General features: G+C 34.1%; 1 protein-coding gene across 3 annotated transcripts in view; it reads right to left on the bottom strand.

Moving 5' to 3' along the window:
- Positions 1-18,819, bottom strand: part of CDH19 (cadherin 19) — a 62,399-nt gene extending 43,580 nt beyond the window's left edge. For all 3 annotated transcript variants that reach the window (XM_085322477.1, XM_085322475.1, XM_085322476.1), the window contains exon 1: positions 18,692-18,819. The gene's annotated coding sequence lies outside the window, so the exon portion shown is untranslated. The remainder of the gene's footprint in view (positions 1-18,691) is intronic.
- Positions 18,820-19,887: the final 1,068 nt, after the last annotated feature.

The raw sequence follows: 19,887 nt of genomic DNA, 5'->3' as shown, positions 1-19,887 counted from the left end.
CAYACCTTTACTTACCAAAGATGTATCAATCCAATGAAGTTCTTCTCATTTTCATTCTCAGTTTCATTCAACTTTCTAGAYATTTTTCAGAACTGAGATACTCAGAACTTGATAAGGACACAGTATTAGGCCAGGTAAATGGTATTACATAATTAATTTCATTCATTCATGTCAAAGATCTTCAAACTAGATTTCTTTCCTTTWCTATTTTGTTTAGAGGCGTGCAATAAAATATTCCTGGTATAGTCCAAAAAACATCAGAAGATTTATAAAGTATATGGAGGTTTTCAGSCTTTTTTAGAGGGAGGGGAAAGGAGATTCACAAAACTTTTATTCTGAAAATAGAATGCCTTTTCTAGTTATTGACATCCCCTCCTTTAAAAAGTCTAGACTATAAAACTTTTAAAATCTTTAAAGGGTAGAGTCTGGAGATGAGTAAACTTCTACTCCAAGTGCCTCTGATATTATTAAAAAAAAAAGAATATCCAAAGAACTCAGTTACATCCTATCCAGGACCTTAACTTTAATGCTCTTTGTAGTTAAGTTGCCTCTTGTCCCTATGTATCTCAGAGCTTCACTTTTGTCCATTACATGTATGAAAGGACTATGTAGTTTTCCATAAAATGGAGTCCCACTTTCCTCTATCAGCTTGTTAGATGRTTGGGACATGAAATATACCTATACTTGTAAAATCAGGGGAAAAATATCATTGATGCTTCCATTATCATTCAACATAGTTCAGTTGTTACCTATAATTGAATATCTTGGGATGTTCTTATAAATTATAGATTCCCTTTTGCCTAAAAACCCATTAATCAGAAAGTCAGGAACATCATTATTATTTACACTGAAAGTTACCTTTCTAAAATTCATTGTTCCGACTGGACTGTGTTGTTGGTGATTTTTGCGCTATATTATATCTGGATTGGAAATAGCCACTCTTTGAAAAGTTCTTAGCTCTGCTTTGTACWCCTGCATCTACTTCTGGTAAAATGCTGCCTTCCATTAGCACATTTATCTTATGTCCTTAAATTCTGTTCAATCTTCAAATGAAAAGTTGCAAAAAAGAGGTGAGASTAGCAGACAATTAGATTCAAATTTCAATATTACCAAAGACTTCAAATATGGTCCCCAAAATATGTTTAATATTATTAAGATTACTTAATAGTTATGGTCTAATGCTCTTTGTAGAAAAGGATTGTCTTCTTACAGCTATTCTTGAAGATGGGAAATATTTTGTTATTTCTCCTTGTTTTTTATTCTATTTCTTCAACCTCTCATTCATTCCTTCCCTTTTGCACCAAATTTTAGCTTGCTTAGTAAAACAAAATTCTCCCTCTTCTTCTGCCTAGCCAAATTCTCCCTTCTCACTCATGAAGGCACAGAAGCTCCCTCTCCACTTTTTGTCATTCATTTAAAACCTGTTTGTCTGTTTAGACTTAAGACTGGCTATCTACCTGTTCACCAGTTAGTCCTGTCTCCACGATGGTAACTCATCTGCAATAATAGATTATTGCAATTTTATCCAAGTTATTATTTTTTAAAAAAACTCTCCATCTTGATGTGTTGTTATTGCCTCTTTAATCTGTCTGTCACTTCTCTTTTTAATGGTATCTTTCAGTCATACATCTTTGTACAGATTTTTTTTTTTTGATATTTTACTTCACAGAATGTTATTGTAAAAAGTAAATGGTTCCGCATTCTATTGTTGAGCCAGAGTCCCCATGAGTCATTCAGAGGGTAATTTTGCCTATTTCAATAGTAACTATAACTTTGTAGCCGTAGCTTTTATGTTTCAAACTGAGCAGATATCCTCAGTCCCTTAYGTATTACCAGAGCATTAAAACGCTTAATCAAACTCAACATTTTTAAACTTCATTACCTTCTTTTTCTGACACCCCAAAATCTTCTCAAGCTGTAAAGCAAGCAGAGAGAGATAGAAACAGGAGTTCCTACTAAAAAAAAAAAAAAATCCTGGCTAGCATGAGCCAGAACACGAGGTTTAATATAGTAGGAATCATAATGAGTAGTAAGTGACATGAAAAAACGAGCGACTAGAAGATCTTGGCTTTTAGAATACAAAAGTAAGATAACGGTAATTTGACTTTCTCGATGTGATTGACAAAGAGGCTAAACGCTGGGTCAGACCTGGCCTAGAAAGGAAAGCAGTAGAGTGGCAGGCCAGCAGCAGTTTTGTCCCTGAGATTGGTTCACAGGATGAATTACCTCGTTGCTTGTGCACCTTGTTGTAGAGCAGGGCTACACGAACCATCAATCAGCTCTACTGAATTTTTCAATTTTCTTCTCAGCTTTAAAAGTCAGTTAGTTAAAATGTGAAGGTATATCCAATTTAGCTCAATTGAAGTTATTCAGAAATATTACTACTAATGTGATTTTTGTCCTTTTAACAGTAGTCTGTAGGAACTRCAGGAGTTTAGTGCAAGAGCACCATGTCTGGTAAAAAGTAGCAAAAMACTCTATATTAAGTATTCTCCCAGTTACTTCAAAAGAATATTAAAATCAGTGAAGGCTGGTGTCAGTGCAGTGGCATTAGTGCAGTTCATTGCACGATCAAAAAAAGTTTCTACTGAGTAAAGGAAGTAAGAGAAGAGATTAAGGAAATTTACTATGATCAGACCTTCCGAAGGAAGCGATACAACACCACTACCAAAAGAAATTTTGCAGCTAAAAGAGGAGCAGAAAATATGGATAACACAAGTAATTCCAGAACATTTCAAAGATCCATGAAGTAATGTGTTGAAAAGCAGGTGACAGAAAGTTTAGGAGTGGAACAATGGAAAGAACATGAGGCTTTAGCAAATCGTAAGCTTATCCACAGATGCTGTATGATTGAATAGCTAACAACTCCTTTTTTTTTCAATAATACCACAAAATGTATAATAGCAAAATATCAATTTCTTGAATAAATAAAGAATAAAAGTAGCAAGATAAAGGAAATAAAAAGGGATTAAATAAAACTTGAAAGTATATTACCAATAAAATTGATTTTCTGTAGCTGACTTCTTTATTTGTATTTATTTTCCTAAATAGAAGCAGTTAAATAATATTATTATCGAAGCATGCTGGTCTTTGCAGACCTGCTTGTAAAAATTAGACCAACATGGTATTCAGTAGGCAAAATATGAACAGGAGTATTTCTGTCACGAGCATTTCAGTCAATTTTATTTCCATCTATATTAGTAAGTTTTATATGTCACTGTAACTTCAGCTAGCAACTCATGGAGAAGAGCAGTGGAAAAAAAGCATGGATCCTATCTCCCTTCCCTCAATCCTTTAAATAGTATATATGTGAGAGCAACAGGACTATTTATGCTGGGAAGTAATATTTTAAGAAAATCTCWGAATAGAACAGTAAATATGAGTAACACTTCAAATGAAAAATCCTGTGTTTGGAGATAGGCAAAAACTTTCATAGGAAGTCAAATATAATTTCTAAATGTGGTTATTACAGATATTAATTGGTAGAAAATCTATTCATAACAATTAAAGTCAAGTTGAAAGTGCTCTGAAACAGCTTAATGTCACTGTGATTTGGGAAAGTCTGTCTGGTTTTTGCTTCTGGTTTTGAAGATATGCCTCCATGAACATTGCTGTCYATTCAACACAGTGATGGGTGTGGACTTTATACGATGGCTTGGATGGAGTTAAAGTGCTTCCAACTGAGACCAGATTGTAGGAGGCAGTTACGTAATTCTATACTATCCATTAGTATTCCCTGGGCTGATTAAAATGATAGTCATAACCCTCTACGTGGATATATACATATGTATATATATATGCATGTATGTATGTATATATGTATGTGTGTTTGTGTGTGTGTGTGTATATAAATTTTTTGGACAAACTGATGCAGATGACTTTCTGTAATTCTTTCARAGTTCATCCCTTCACCATGGTTTATGAAAATTTGCAGTGAAGAAGGCCTGTTTTAAAGTCCTTTGATTTGAATGGCTCCTTTTCAATACACATCTTGGCCTTAGATTTGGCCACCAATGTGTCTGCATTGGAGTCATTTTCATTCCTCATTTAGCCTTCCTCAAACCTGATAGTATTCTCTGGTTTTTGCACAGCTGGGTGAATACCTTCAGTGCATTTAGACATATGCTCATGCATGAGCCCTCAAAGATGCAATGGCTGACTAAATCAGGTTGTTTAAAACTGCCCACGAAAAAAGTTTGTACAACAGAGATTATCGAAATAGGATTCTATGGATATCTTTCTCCTTTAAAGCTAATTTCTTCTGCATAATTCTCTTTCTTTTAGGAGTCTCTCAGGGTTTCTGACTATTTAATTCATTACAAGCCAGCTGAACTGGGCAGTCCGTAAAGTTGCCATAGTAACTGGTTGGACAAAGACTTAATTCACCAGTTYATATAAGCCAGAACTCATATCCTGCAGACAGTAATGGTTTTAAATTATTTATGTCCAGAAAGTCCACTGCTAATGGATTATATATATATTTAATAAATAGGTGTCAATTCCTTAATAGTGAAAAATGGGCTCGATTGCCCCATGCCGTTTCAAAGGTAGTTGTGTGACAGTAAGCCAGTCAAAAAGTCAAGGGGAATGAAAAGGGACAAGAAACCATGGTTTGGTAACAGTAGTGCTTTCCAGGTCAAGACAGGTTAGGCATTATGTTATTTATGGATGGTTTATTTTGAAGAAGTATCCTTAAATGGTTTCTTAAGCTCCATTAAAATAGCRTAGATTCACAGTAACAGAGGACAGTGCACTTTTGCAATACAGTGAAAACAACTGGCCTGTAGTCTATTGTCATTTTTTCCATGTTCATGCATATAAATTTTAGGGATGCTGCTCAGATAACAGGTTGTGGAGCAAGACTATGAAAAGTCTCTTAAAGTATGTCTTATAAATCATATCATTATGTCACAGTGTGATTTATTAAGGGGTACTGCATTCTATTGCATTAAAACAAGAGTGTGACATAGACACCTGTTACACTAGGTAGTATCAAGATGGGATATGTCAAAACTAAATAATAATAAAAAAGATATATTTACTGAGTTCAGAAAAGACTCAGCTTCTCAACTTCTTGATCTCAATCTGAAAATCTTTTACTGTAAATTGAATTGAGATCACCCACTAACAGATTACAGACATTTTTCTCAGTCCGCTTGATTTTACCCTCTTTCCCCTTACTTTCTGCCTTATGCAACATTTAGCAATTGGACAGATTAGAATCATCAGCCAGGCCTGCTGTACCATAACTTTCTTAAATAACACTAGTAAATATAGATATCATAAACATCTTGTTGGAACTTTGCATTAGTAAATGGATAGAAAAGATCTTTTAATCATTGCCTCAACCTATAACTTCAACATCTTACAGAACCAATGCTATATAATTTAATTCCCTAGATTAATGAATTCTGCAGTTCTTTTTCATGAGATTCCTGAGTACATCAGTTATTCATTTTAATCCTGCAAGTGTGAAATGAACAGCCCAGATGGGAATTGCAACTACAGCTTTATTTTATTTTATGTTGCTTTATTTCATTCTTTTTGTACATTTTAATTCTAGTGCCATCTTTCAGCAAGGTGTTGAACCTGAAAATTTTCCCTGCACATTTAATTCAAGAGCAGATTGATACCTATATTTCTCCCTGGGTGGAATTCCACTGCTCATCATGCTTTTAGATTTTATTGCTAGATTTACATTTCTTGTCATGCTGGCTATCTTCTACAGTTCCCTGTGGTTTGGGTCCTATTATAGATTCTTGCACAGTTCTTGTAAATAGGTGATAAATGGGATATGAGAGAACAGGATGCTGAAATCTATTCAGAAAAATAAAAAGAAGATGAGAGCTGAAGTGAAAGAAAACAGGGAAGGGTCAGATACAACACCAGCCTAAATTTCAATTTTTGTCCTAACAATAAATAATTGATTGTTTGTTTCTTTTTGCCAATTAGGTAATTTTGCCAATTTAGGTAAATTCTACTTTGACTAGGAAGTTTCCATAATTGGTACAGGATAACATAGGCAGCTACTTTAATGATAGGTTGACTCTCATCTCCCTTCAATACACTACTATACTTCTATATCCTGCCTATACAGCACATTTTTGATTTTTCAGATGTCCATTTTTTTGAAAGTGCTTTCACTAGAAGAAGTCTTATAATTCAGCAATTCTAAAATAAAATTAATTTATATATATTTTGTTTGTTTGCGTGTTCATTTTCTCAAAGGTTGTTAAAGTCTATATGACCTTTTGTGTGAGTGTGTGTGCCTATTATGCTTTGAACAGCAAGGGTTAATTTTAAAGAAAGTATTCTGTCTTTTTGAAAAAAGTATCTGTTTTTTGAAGAAAGTATTGGTCTTCTAGAAGTTCAGAGTTAAAAAACAGCTCTGAAATCAGTGTCCCAGTCTCCAGAAATATTTATAACTGCTTTCACGAAGGACATCATAAACCACTGCAATGAACGGAAGCACATTTTCATATGCAAAGTATTTACAAAATACAAAGATGTTCTCAGTTACTATGTACTGAAACTTCATTCAGTGCATCACAATTCCACTACTACCTTGTTAAAAAAAGCTGAGCAGAAAATATTCAAATGACTGCTGAAAATTAGTGTAGCGAGATAGCCTGAACTTACTCCATGTTCTTACAGTTTTCCTACAAAAAAATGGATGTACAAAAAAGCACTAAAAATATTTTAGTCTTGAGTTTTTCAGTTGTTGCCAACTTTCAGCCATGAAGGTAAATTCTGCACATTTATCCTCTCATTCTACTTTAAATTACTTTTGTGACCTCCTCAGCCTTAACTGAAGTACGATTCAAAATGTATGTTGTTGATATTATTATACTATCTAATATAAATACTATACTAATATAAATATTATTATATTATACTGGGGGTACTATTTCACCCCCAGAGTTGTGCAGTAACAAAGTATAAAAGCAAGGACAGTATATTGGAGCAGTATTATGGTGTCTTAAGAAAGTCACAGAAATCACACGCTCTGGGAAGAGGTCAGAATGGTTGTCTAAGAAAGAGTGCTTGGATAGTAGCATGAGGAAAAAAAAAAACACTGGGTAGAAAGTATAACTTTCCCAATAAATAAATATAAGGTTTAAAACTTTCTTAGGTAAACAAGAAAATAAACAATACATACAGAGTAACTAAGTCTACTGTGTTAACTTTACACATTGATGAAAGAGAAATAATGTCAAGAGAAATTAGGTAAAATTAAAACAAATATATGAACTATTTACATGCTTTCTCTGAAAGAAAAGAGATAAAATGCCAACAGGGAATAGGTAAATGATCTTATGTCTTCTGAATTTGACTTTCAGGATGTCTTACTATTTTCTGCTTGATATACAGCAAGTTTTACAGAATACATACAATAATATTTAAAATGAATAAATGGAACAGAACTGTTGCTTAAAATTGCAATTAGCTTAAAAGAAGAATACCTTGAACAGCTCTGAGTTGTTTGAAGGTTGAAAAATTCCAAGCTGGTCAAATTCTCTGAAACGTCTAGTATTATCTTCCTCTGATGAACAGAGGATAATACAAATTTTGAATAAGCGATGTCTCATAGAGGAACAATTGGTTCATACTCACAGCAGAAGAGGGTATATTTAACTGCAGATCTTATCAATAGATGTTTTTCATATATTGATGTCAAACCAGATGCTGAACTATTTGAAGCAAGAATCAAATAGAGACCAAGCAGGCTTTGTGAAAAGGCAATCTTAAAACAAAATATGATCTATTATCAAGATTATGGCAATCCAATCTATTTGGATTTACAGTACCATCTCTGTGGAAACAGGACCTGATCCAGTAAACAGGTCACATAATTCATCTGTAATGAAAGTATTTCACTCTGAAGAGCTCTTTCTCTCACCAGAAAATTGTTTTACATTAAAAAATTCTGTGTTTTTTGCCCTAACTGGCATATGAATTGTAAGCAGGCCTCTTTTCACCCCCTCAAATTTCTACCTTACTCTTCTGCAATCCTCTTAAAGATCTAGTTTATTTATTTATTTATTTATTTAATTATTCTCGCCAGTAGTACCATGACAGTTTAGACTGACTTTTCCTTCTCTATCACTGTCGCATTTATTGCCTGTAGTCAACTCTCTTGCTGTTTGAACCTATTAATTGAGAATTTGTATTTATGAATTGAGCAAACAACAGAAACCTCCTCCCCCCTTTTTCCTTCCCTTCCCTTCCTTTCCTTTCCCTTCCCTTCCCATTTTTTCCTTTTTTCTCCCCTTTTTTTCCTCTTTTTTTCTTTCTTTTTCCCCCCCTTTTTTTTCCCCTTTTTGCCAGGTTGCTTTGCACTTTTGTCAGTATAATAGAAGAGAAGGTTCTAAGGCAGAAACAGCACGATAGTGAAGGAGAGTGGCTGGGATGCTTACAGCATGTTTAYGGCCTCAGCTCCTTACTAAAGATGGTGCTGTTTCTGTTCAAGGCTAGGGTTAATGTCTTCAGGTCATGGGCTTCTCCAAGCATAGTGTTTGGATTGTTCATTATCCTAGCACAGAGTCTAAGAACTACTAGAAATCTCCTTACATCTAAATACAAGTGCTCACCTTTTAGAATGTGAGGATAATATTTCAAACATAAAAATAATGTGTAGGTTGGAACTATATACCTTCGATTGCTTGTTTTTCTATGTAGAAAGCAGACATGAAAAGAACTGCAAGGAAATTAATATTTCAAGCTAATGTCTTTTGACAGGCTTTAGCACAATATTCTAATTGATATCTAAGTATCACGGAGATTGGCTCTGTATGATATCCAGTATAAGATAGAAGGTACATGGAGTCTAACCACTTGATATCAAGCACAGTTGATAATCAAAATTTTCCTGACCTGTTTATTCCTTATAGAAAGAGGTCTTTGACTGGTTTGAGTTTAATGAAGTGAGTTAAACTTTATAGACTTTGCCAAAGATTATCAGCAAATGGTTATTCTGGTAAGATTCCCCTACCATCAACACAACTCATAGCAAGGATCCAAGATGTTAAGTATCACCATTTTGCTTTCTTTATCATAGATCTAGAAATGACAGAGTTGGCATACTATGAATATTAGAAGTACTAACTAACTAAATATATACATATGTATACACAGTTACTGCATTTTTTTTTTTAAGTATTTCAGAAGTTCAAAATGTAAAATTATTTCTCAGGCTAGAAATTATGGTTTTTTAGCACACTATTAATAGAGTATAATATCACTATACATTCAGGCTTTAAACTTGCAAAAAATCCCCCATCTCACCAAATTACATTTGTAAATTAAGTAATTAAATGCAATCTGAATGATCAAGCAATCAAATTTGTTTTTTTTAAATACACTCCTAATCAAGTCTTTAAGTATATTTAAAAAACAAAAATTATGAATAGTGGTAAACACTATCTCTGTGCAAATTATTGATATACGTCTATAGCTAGCTCACTTATAGGGAAGGCCTGAACTTCTAAAGAAACTACTGTTGAGGTTGTCCTCTAAAGGTCTTTAAGTCATAACTTCAGTGCAGGCCCCTTTAATTTAGCTTCTCTTCTTTATCAAATTGTTTCCATGGCATTTTGTTACCACAGCTTAAAAATACATTGGCATTTTTCATGTATGAAGACCAGACTATTCAGCTTTTTATTTTTTTTTTCAAAACTTGGAAAGACTTGTGTTCTTTAAATTCATTTTCTTTTTTCTTTTTCTTTTTTTTTTTTTTTTTTTTTTTTTTTTCCCCCCTTTCCCTTGAAATAGGCGTGGGAATATGTATAACTTTCACCTAACACTAATTTTGAGCCAAATCTGCTAACTTAGTGAAGCAATACCGTGCACCACTGAGCAGCCCGTGATTAACCAAACCTCCCGTAATCTCTCAGCCGGTCGGCGGCAGCCCGCACGCTCGGGCTGCGCGGCGTGACTGCAGCAGGGCCGGGCGAGCTGCTGGTTATCCCACTCCCCCAGCTGCGGGGGGACGCAAGCCGCCAGGGGCTGCTGAGGCTGTCACCTACGGTTCTCCCTTGCCGCAAGCAATCAATGCGTCTGACTGGCAAATACCGTGCGTCGCCTTTTCCGCAGGCGAACTCGCCGCCGCTTGACGGACCTYGAGCCTTTTGCACCTATTAAGGAAGGAAATAATAACGTTGTCCTCCTCTCTCTCTAGGGTTTTCTGTATGCTACCTCTACCTGTGTCCTAAATGAATCAAGAAATCAATTTGCAGCCTCTCTGCCTCAGTTAAATCAAACTTATTCACAGTTTCTGCTGAGTAAAAAATAACCAGCGCTTCTCCACAGGTAGCCACTGCCACTTTGACAAGATATATCAGACCCTCAGCTAAACTTACTGTGACCAAAATGTTTCATTTTATTTTTTAGCTTTATTTATCCCAATAATATTACCTTTTACTAGTAAAATTTGTATGAATTAATTCTACTCGTAGAATCAGTATCTAATAACCAYAGCTTTTAAATGAGGTGGAGAAATTAATTTTGTTATAGGAAGAGCAAAACATAATAAGAATTAAAGATGCTTTTGTTTGACAAATTGTGACTGGAAGATGAAAGATTACAGTGTTTGTTACAGACTCATCGATGTTATAGGCCTGCTAATAACCTAAGAGGTCATCTATATTATTTCCATGCCTGTAAATGATTATTGCTTATGACATGATTAGTGGGTTTTTATTGTTTGTTTTTCTTTTTTTTTTCTTTTCTTTTCTTTTTTTTTTTTTTAATAATACAAAGCCTGAGGCTCCCATGTTTTCTTAGGGTTTGATTTATTATTTAAAACAGCAAAAGTTAGAAATCTAGTGTAACACACCTACATAGGCCCCCCTCAACAGTCAATAGAAAGAGACAGGCATCTGTGTTTTATTCTATTTTAAGAAAGATAACTAAGCAGTCTAAATTACCCTCTTTTTTTTCCCCCCTCTACAGAAGATCTTGATAATTAACCCGAACAAATAATTTTTCTGTTAGATATGTGCAATCASGTCAGATGAACTTAATTCTGTATGTTACAATCATCTTCACAGAAATATCCAATTTCTGAGCAAGGATTTTTTTTGTTTTTGTTTTTTTTTCACTTCTGAATTCATGTTAGGAGTATAGCGCTCAGTTCCTGTCTCATATTTTGCACTTTAGGTAAAGTTGGATGATTTCAGTTAAAGTCAATTAGACTAGAATAAACATAATTTATATTTCATCTGAAATRACATTTGGAACTCTGTAAAATTGTAGAATGGTGACACTGAAACATAAAATAAGTACTTTCTATAARCAATTTTGTTTGTAGRTAATGTCCCTCTTGCATRTATTTGGTATAACRGTACCAAAGGAATGGGTATCTTTTCACATTTTCCAGTGTGTATATATATAAAATATAAAATAAATTTATTCCAGAAATCTTTTCTCATGTATTTTGAAACCCTACCTTATCATAGATTATCAGAATATTTTCCCTCCAAAGGATTAGAATCATTTATGGTTAGTATGATTATTATCGTACTAATAGTGTCACACCACTACAATATCTTACTATAATCTTACCATTACACATACATCATAGATACTATTTCATAGTATAAAAATAAAATAAAAATGTTTCTTTTGGTTATAAAAAAGGAAAACTAAGACTTCTACATTTCCACACGTTATAAATTTCTGTGCTTTTATCACACATATATTAAAAYTCACATTTTTCAGGCTTCACAAGTGAATACAATACTCTAGTAAGCTGCTTTTCAATCATTTAGTGATAACCAGTCCCTCCTGCAATAGGTTTCTCTACTTGAGCATGTAAAAGGCTCATCTTCCCCCCATCCCCTTTCAGGTGTAATGAGCATTGTTCTAGCATAACTAGTATTAAAATTTACAATTCTTCTAAACACAAAAGTTGCAAATTCCTAGAAATCTCAAGTTGTTTTCTGTAAAATGCTACCAAAATTATACCMCTGGAGTTTAGCTTCATATATCCTCTTGAAAAAGTACGTATTTTTTCTCTTTCTCACTTTTATGAATAGTAACACTCCAAGTATAGTCTATCACTTTTATGATGCAATACTTGTCCGGTGTAGCCTTATTTTCTTTAGAAGTTAAATGGACTGACTTAGGTTATAGTAACTCAGACTTATGCAGTGTTGCTCTACTTGGAAATCAGCTATTATTTTGGAAAAGCTACCTAGCAGAAAACAGAACAGAAGAGCAAGGATTTATGACAACTTACCAATTACTCATCACTCTGAATTATTTACCTTTCCAGTTTCTGTTCTATATGTGAAAAACATTATTATAAATTTATATTTCAGGGCTTATCTGAATGCTTCATACAGGCAGCAAACCCATACTTACAGACAGTGTATTTGGGTAATATCTATTGCTCTTGCTTTGCTGTAGGTAGTCAGCGTAAGTTTGTTATTCAGTCCATACACTTCGCATTCTCCCAACATATGCAGTATGCTTACAGAGATTTAGGAGAATAYATGGAGAGGCCCTGAGATTTTTTTGTATAAAAAGGTGTTGCTAATTGGAAATCARTTTGTTAACATTGGMTTATTAGGAGCAGGTAGATATGCCYGTGGGTAATTTTGATGATTGAAATTGAATTTAAATGATTGAATCGAATTAACTTGTCCTGKTGAGAGCAGATATTTCAGCATCTGCCCTGGAGTAAACACCTGAGAGTAACAGACCCCCCTCCCCCCATTGCATTCAGCTTGCAGAACCACCACGTTAACTATAGACACTGCAGGGATATGGGGGGAGAGACTGCAGGGATACCTGTAGAGTACCCCTGACCTACCGGGGGGAGGACCACGAGAGAGCCCTGGAGAGACCCCCGGGGCTCCACGGGCCCTATGCCCTGACTGTGCACCCCGCGGCTGCAACAGCTGTGCCAACCTGCCCACATCCTCTCCTGGACCTTGCCATTGCTCCTGCCAGAGCGAAATGGGAGTCATGTCATTCAAACAATTTGCATGTAGTTGTGATTAAAATGTTTTGGTAACTGAGTCCATTTAGTCCCCATGGTCCAACTGGTCTTAAACAATGACAGTCCTTGTGTCTAGATTCTGTTTTCCCTTAATCCTTAAGTGGGAGAAAAGCTTTTCATAAGAGCATCACTTATTAAAAAAAAAAAAAAAAAAAAAAAAAGCTGAGTGTCTGACGTGTTAGAGTAGAATAATATCATATGTGAGGCACCAGAAAATGGGTCTAATTTTTTAACATTAGCACACTTTTGAAAAGGTGCATATGAAAAGTTGAGCAATCCGCACAGTTTATCTTTATGTGACATTTCCAAATGCTATTTGTATATTTCAYGGGTCAGCCTTTTATGAAAATAGCTGTGTACTCCAGCTATCTAATGATCTGGCATTTGAAACCAATTCAATTTATATGTTAAATCTGATGTTATGGGAAAACCAATACGCTTACCACATTTTTGTTACGTAAGGCTGGTTGTCGTCTTAATTTGTCTGGAGATGTCTTTTTATTTTCCAAGGGCACATTGTGGGATATAAAGTAACATAAATCACTCTAGCTCATCTACCATTGGGAATTACTGTTACGGGTAAATTTTGGCCTAGCCAATATATATCACAGTGATACATAAAAAGAGCATCAGCCATGCCCTTTATCATCTCCGACAGCTATCTGCATCTCATGGAGAAAAAGAGTGAGAGATCAGTCCTTGGAAGATGGACAGGCAGTAACTGAAACTAGCACTGCTTTTCCAAACTGCTGGCAAAAGCAAGGGTTTTAGTCCACGTCATGTTAGCACACATACTTTTCTTCCTCCATTCTCTCCCTGAAATTTTYTATGCACTCTGAGGGATGTCAGGAAGATTGGGAACTGTGTTGTGAATTGACCTATGTGTAGAGCTCACTTTCCGAGGCAGCACGACTGSTTGGTACCTCATCCGGGATCCAGGTATTTTACCCTATATCCATACTCTATAATTTGGTTCCTTTGACAGYCCCTTTAACAGCACCTTTCCTCTTAAAGAAAGTGCCAAAATGGAAATAGTGTCATTTTGTAAAAAGAAGGGAATGGTAAAAAATCAGGGCTTCAACTGACACCATTTCCTRTCTCCGTTAAGCAAAGTAGGATTGTGTGAGGAGACTGTAGCTATTTCCATTACTTCTGATATTGTGGGGAAAAGATAATGATTTTCACAAGCTTGGAAGACATTCTRTGGCTGAAGCTATCTAATATCATCAAAATAGTTACAGAAAACTTCATCTTTCAGCATTCAAAAGCAAACTGTCTCATTTTGTAGTTTTATGGGTAAAAATCCTAGTTTCTCATAACATTTTTTAAAGATAACTCTGTTACCATTGAGGTCACTGTCTAGTAATTTCAGTAAGGAAGGACCCAAATTAACTTTAAATAAACACATATAAGAATGATTTTTTAGAAAGTCAGAGTTAGGTAAACCCCATTAAATTTAATTGGAATCCTGTCCCTTTTCCTTTTTATGCCTCTTTCTCAACAAATTAAATTCTGATTTAATTATCGAGTTACTCTGTTGTAGTTCTCTATGCTCGAAAAATGTAATTTCACCACCAAGGCCTGAATAAAGGCTTCCACAATGATGAAGAATTCTTGGGCAATGTGGCCTCTTTTTATGTTCTTTATCTGAAGGAAAGAAAGAGAAGGAATTTGCACTGTACAGAGTTAATTTCCTATTTTGTATCAAMTCCATGCCATGAATAATGCCTAAAAAACAGTTATGACTTCTTCTAGTCTTGTCCATCTTCTCACAAATACATACAAATAAGCACTAGAAAGCTTCTGTAGCAGTTTGCACATTGATAAACCTCATGACAATATACAACAGAACATGACTCTCTGTATAGGTGTGTGTGTTTATATTACTTTGCAATAGARCTTCCCCAAATATGCAGAGAATATTTAGAATATTTTGGATTATATAAATCATAACATGATGCTAAGTCATGATTTTCTCTGCTTTATTTATACAATTTCTTAATTCACTTATGGAAACTGTCAGAGTTCTTCCAGTCATTCAGAAATCAGAGATTAAAGGTTTAACAGAGATTCACATCTCATGTTTCTGATGTTCTCATGTAAGTTTGGTCACCATGAATAAARCTCCCAGGAAGTGGGTTCTGCTCAATTGTGACCACATTCAGTGAACAATGCTCCATTTAGAAAGTAATATATGATATAGTTCTTTTTAATAYCTTCTGATAAATTTTAATTCTGATATGTGGTTTAACAATTTCAAATAGCTAAAGAGACAATAAGTAAATGAAATTTCCTGTGTAGAATCTTYTTATTTATTTATTTTTTGACCGTTTTTGCAAGATGGCYTTTACATATAAGGATATCCTACTTAGACTTACAAACTGTGGGACRTGAAAAATATAACATATTGCAATGTGAATTGTTCCTATCATCAATTATTCTACATGTCCTATTCACCATTCTGAAAAGTTTCTCTGCAGAGAAAGCACTGTGTATGYGATGAAGAAAAGAGACTAACTGTAGTCTGCTTTCCATTTGCCAAGCATTATCCCTTTTAACACCTTTTATTTAAAAAGAATGCAGCAATTGGCTACACCATAAGAGTGCTGACAATGAATAGCCACAAATGTTCTTTATGCTGTATGTGAATGAGGGCAGGATATTTCAAATTGCTATTCGTGTTTAATGTAATTGCAAAAATAGAATGTTAAACATAAAATTGCCAAGAAGAATGAAACATCAAGAAGAACTTTGAATTTCTATTTCAAACTCATGTTATTTATCACTTAAATATGTGTAAAATACTGGAAAAGAGTTGATTTTGTGGAGAGAATTTATCCTAAATAGATCTAAATCACAATAAATTCTTCAAGCCAGTGCTCAGTCACACTGAATTCAATTATTCTTTTATTTCTAGTTTACAATTTACTCTCGTAGGATAGGTTTTGGCTTCCAATATGTCATAATATCATGTAAAAAGTAAAAAAGGAAAATCTTAAAATGGCAAAAATAAACACAGCTTACACTTTCTCTGATGGTTAGTTAGTGTTTCTTAAGTTGTAACATCTGTCACACATAAGTTGGAAAATACCAATAGTGCCAATGTGAAAAAGAATGGCCATGTGAAAAAGAATTAACATTGTATCAGAATATAGATATCTTACGTGCCTCCATGCAGATAATCTTAGCAATTTTATTTCATRCATTGCCATATTTTCAGTTGCATTATTATATCTGACACACAAGAATAATCTTTTATTGAAGTTTTTTTCCCCCCCTCAGTTGAATATTTTTATGCCGTTTATCTGAATGATTCCCATGCTATTGTCTCAAAAAGAGAAGGACATAAAAATTAAATCAATAGCTTTTGGTTGAGAGATTCTCATTTAACCTCACCTTGCATATATAAGATCTCCACTATGTCTGTGAAAAGGCCTAAGAGCAATGTCTTTTGCAAATACTGTTAGCAATTACACTTGTTAGCATTTCCTTAGAATAGGAATTCCTTTTCTGCTACAGGCCATTTGAATGCAAAGAAGAGACCTGGATCTGTGCATCCAAAGCCTGCTTGTGCTCCCAGTTCTGCCCCATGAGGTCTTGCTCACCGTACTYGGTCCTCATTAGCTTCCTCTCTAAAGCACACGTACCTACCTTGCCTGCTTAACAGGACCTGACAAAACTACTTCCACAATACTCAGGGCTGCTGTAGTCAGGACAGCAGACTACAGCCCGTAGTCTCCGGCCCCTAAAATAGTTCATCTTCGGAAACAWGTATTTTGTGGGCTGAACAGGCTGAAGGGAGGGATAAGGAAGACATTTCCTTATATCTTTCTTCCATTTAGTGTCATGTAGGTGCAAGAGCTTTTAGGAACGTAATTAAAATATTGGGAAAATTAAAGGATAATTATGGAACTTGTTTTACAGCCTGTGGTAGAAATCAAAACTTTTAGTGACTGCAATGTGAGTAAAATGAGACTAATGTTTTTTCAGCTGTAACAGAATTAACACTGTAATTCTGGATTACCTTTTGTATTGTTAGAGCTGTTCACAAAACTTATTTTCAGTTAAACTGATTCTAAGAAATAGTCAAATCTTCCTGATTAGAGTTAATCAAGAAACTTCCAGGAGTATTTATAGTCAACCTGATACAAAGGCTAAAAAATGAAAATTTCAGCCCAAAGAGCTACAATGAAAAGTAACAGGTAGCCTAAACCATAGACATCATTAAAAATCTACCTATACGCCATATCACATACTCTCTTATTATTTTGTTTTCAAGATATACTGATATTGGATAATATTTCTCTCTGTGGTTAGAAATATTTAATCATTTCTGAAACAGAGATAAAACATTTTTAATTTGCTGTAAGATATTTTACATTATAGCAGGTCTGAATATAAAATTTTCATTAGAACTTTAAAAATTATCTAATATTAGGTCAAAATAGTTACRCTTTGGTTCTAAACATGTGCTGCTTTCTGTAGATTTCTAATTTTTTCTTCAAGTTTAAGTTATTTTTCTCAGAGTATATAGAGGGCAAAGTCATCTTTCTTACCATCCTTTACTTAAAAATGATTCTAGTAATGGATTTTCAGTGTCTGCTTGTAGTTATTCTGATACATTTTTTAGTCAACGAAGAAGTCTGAACTCCAGACATAACCTTTTATCCATTTTATGTAAATGCTTGGTCCAGCACTTCTTACAAAGACCTACTGACTGTTGAAACATATCAATATAATTTTTACAATTGAGTCCACAGAAATATACATACATATATATATGTATATACATATATGTGTATATATATATATATGTACACACACTCAGGTATGAATTATAAATAGTGTATCTAGAATGCATTTATGACAACTGAATTTAAATTACTATATATTGTAAAATAATGATATAGTCCAAAAGCCATATTATTCCTGGTGGTTTCATACCAAGATGATTCAAAGAACTGAAGAAATTGATGGACATTTTGTATTTTAATGACTTGTCAACAGTTCTTAAATGTCTTTGGCTATATTCTAGGGTTTTAATCTCAAAATATTCTAAATGGAGAGTTTGAATATGAAAAATAAACTGTAGTTGTACCCGCTAGTAGCAAGTACAAAGAATAAACATGCAAAAAATATTTTGATAGTATACTGTACTATTGTTTGAACATCTTGCTCATTAACTATTTGCTATTTTATGCTTGTTATCGAATAAAAACAAAGCTTTCTTTTCTTTTTTTTTTTCTTTTTTGATGATGTGAAGGACAATTCATTTGCCAGATGTGGGATTTTAAACTGAAATGGGAACAGAAGTGTGCATGTAAAGCTAAGACAAAAAAAGAAAAGAAAAAAAGAAAAAAGCTTATTACTGCAGTAGAACACAGAATACAAAGTCAAGGAACATTTCTAAGTGTTTCTATAAGACAGCAGGTGACTTTCTAGTCATCTTGATGTCAGCCTCAGAAAAAAAGCAAGTTTCATCTGGTGAATCCAGCTTAGAAAGTTAGATTTCTACAGCTGTGGAAGTTAGATTCTGAGGAAACAACAAAAGTAGTTTTGTCTCTCTAGAGATTTTGGGTAGCTTCTAGTTTTGTCATTGCCTTTCTTGGAATTTAGACTAGCGACAACTAGCTACATATTTTAAATTTCATTGGTGAAGATAATGAAGAGAAAAGATCAAGATCTTACCTGTGTAACCCCAGGACCTTCAAGGTTTAAAGAAATGGATAGCTTAAAATTCACATTAAACATCCAATGAAGAGAAATAAGCAGTTCTTTACTTCACAGATCCTTAGAAAGCTTTAGGAGTTACAGCTTCCTGCTGGAGTAAGTCACTTCTGCTTTTAGTTTTGAAAACTCACAGTACGACACTGCTTACTGCATGCTATTTTGGGTGCCCTGAGTGGAAAAAAAAAAAAAAAGAAAAAAAAAGAAAACTATGAACACAGGCACTTTTGTGCAAAACCTCATAAGGCCTCTCTGATGTTCATTCAGAGTTCAGAATTAAAATGCAGAAGGCTCTAGCAAGCAAAATACAAGCTGATTTTCTTTTTCCTTGTGGAAAAATAAAGTACTCCCTGGCAAGTAACCAAGGTGGTAAGAAGGTAATTCATCTTGTGTGAGAGTATTTTGCAAGTGAAAGGGACATGCCCTATGCTTAGAGATTAGTCAGGGAAACAAGTGATCAATTTAGAGTTGTCACAAAAGTTAGTAAAAGAAGAGAGTTTCTATAGTTGTCTTTTTTTCCCTTCCTTTAACTAGATTGTTCTTTTTTAAATCAACTAAATAAGTTAATTATGTAATCTTCAGAAAAGAAAAAAAAATGAAAACTCCCCTCAAAATCTTGTGTAAAAATCATGCAACATGTTATAATATTTTCATAGAAATTARGTTTCATATTAAGTCAATTTAGGAATTTTGACTAGTAATACAAATATTGATTAGAAAGAAATTAARGTTCTTTGGAACATGTTTAAGAACTATAGATAACAGTAATACTTCTGCAATGATTATGGTTGGCTTACATTTGTGGTCTGATAACTTAGTTCTTAGAGTTACACAAGTATTAAATTCACCCCCCCCAAAAAAAAAAGGCTTAAATGTTAAAACAACAAACATTATGGTTTTTTATGCTTAAGTATTTTGTTAATGATAAAGTAGAAAAATGATTTACTAAGTAGTTTTATATTTTCACTTTATGAAATTGGCAGCTTAGGGAGTAAATATGCTTTCAACCAACAGACTCTTGAAATTTCCTGCTTTAAATAGAAAATGTTGACTTCCTCAGAAAAGTGACCTGTTCCTCTTTTTTCCTCCTCATCTAGTGAAGAATATTTAGTAACTATTCTTAGGTGGAAGATGAGAACTTCTTGTCCGTACTTTTT

This window comes from Rhea americana, unplaced genomic scaffold (assembly GCF_003343005.1).
Source record: "Rhea americana isolate MKP2758 unplaced genomic scaffold, rheAme1 scaffold_78, whole genome shotgun sequence".
Classification (NCBI taxonomy): Eukaryota; Metazoa; Chordata; class Aves; order Rheiformes; family Rheidae; genus Rhea; species Rhea americana.
The sequence above is the reverse complement of the archived record's forward strand: the minus strand, read 5'-3'. Positions and strand labels throughout refer to the sequence as shown.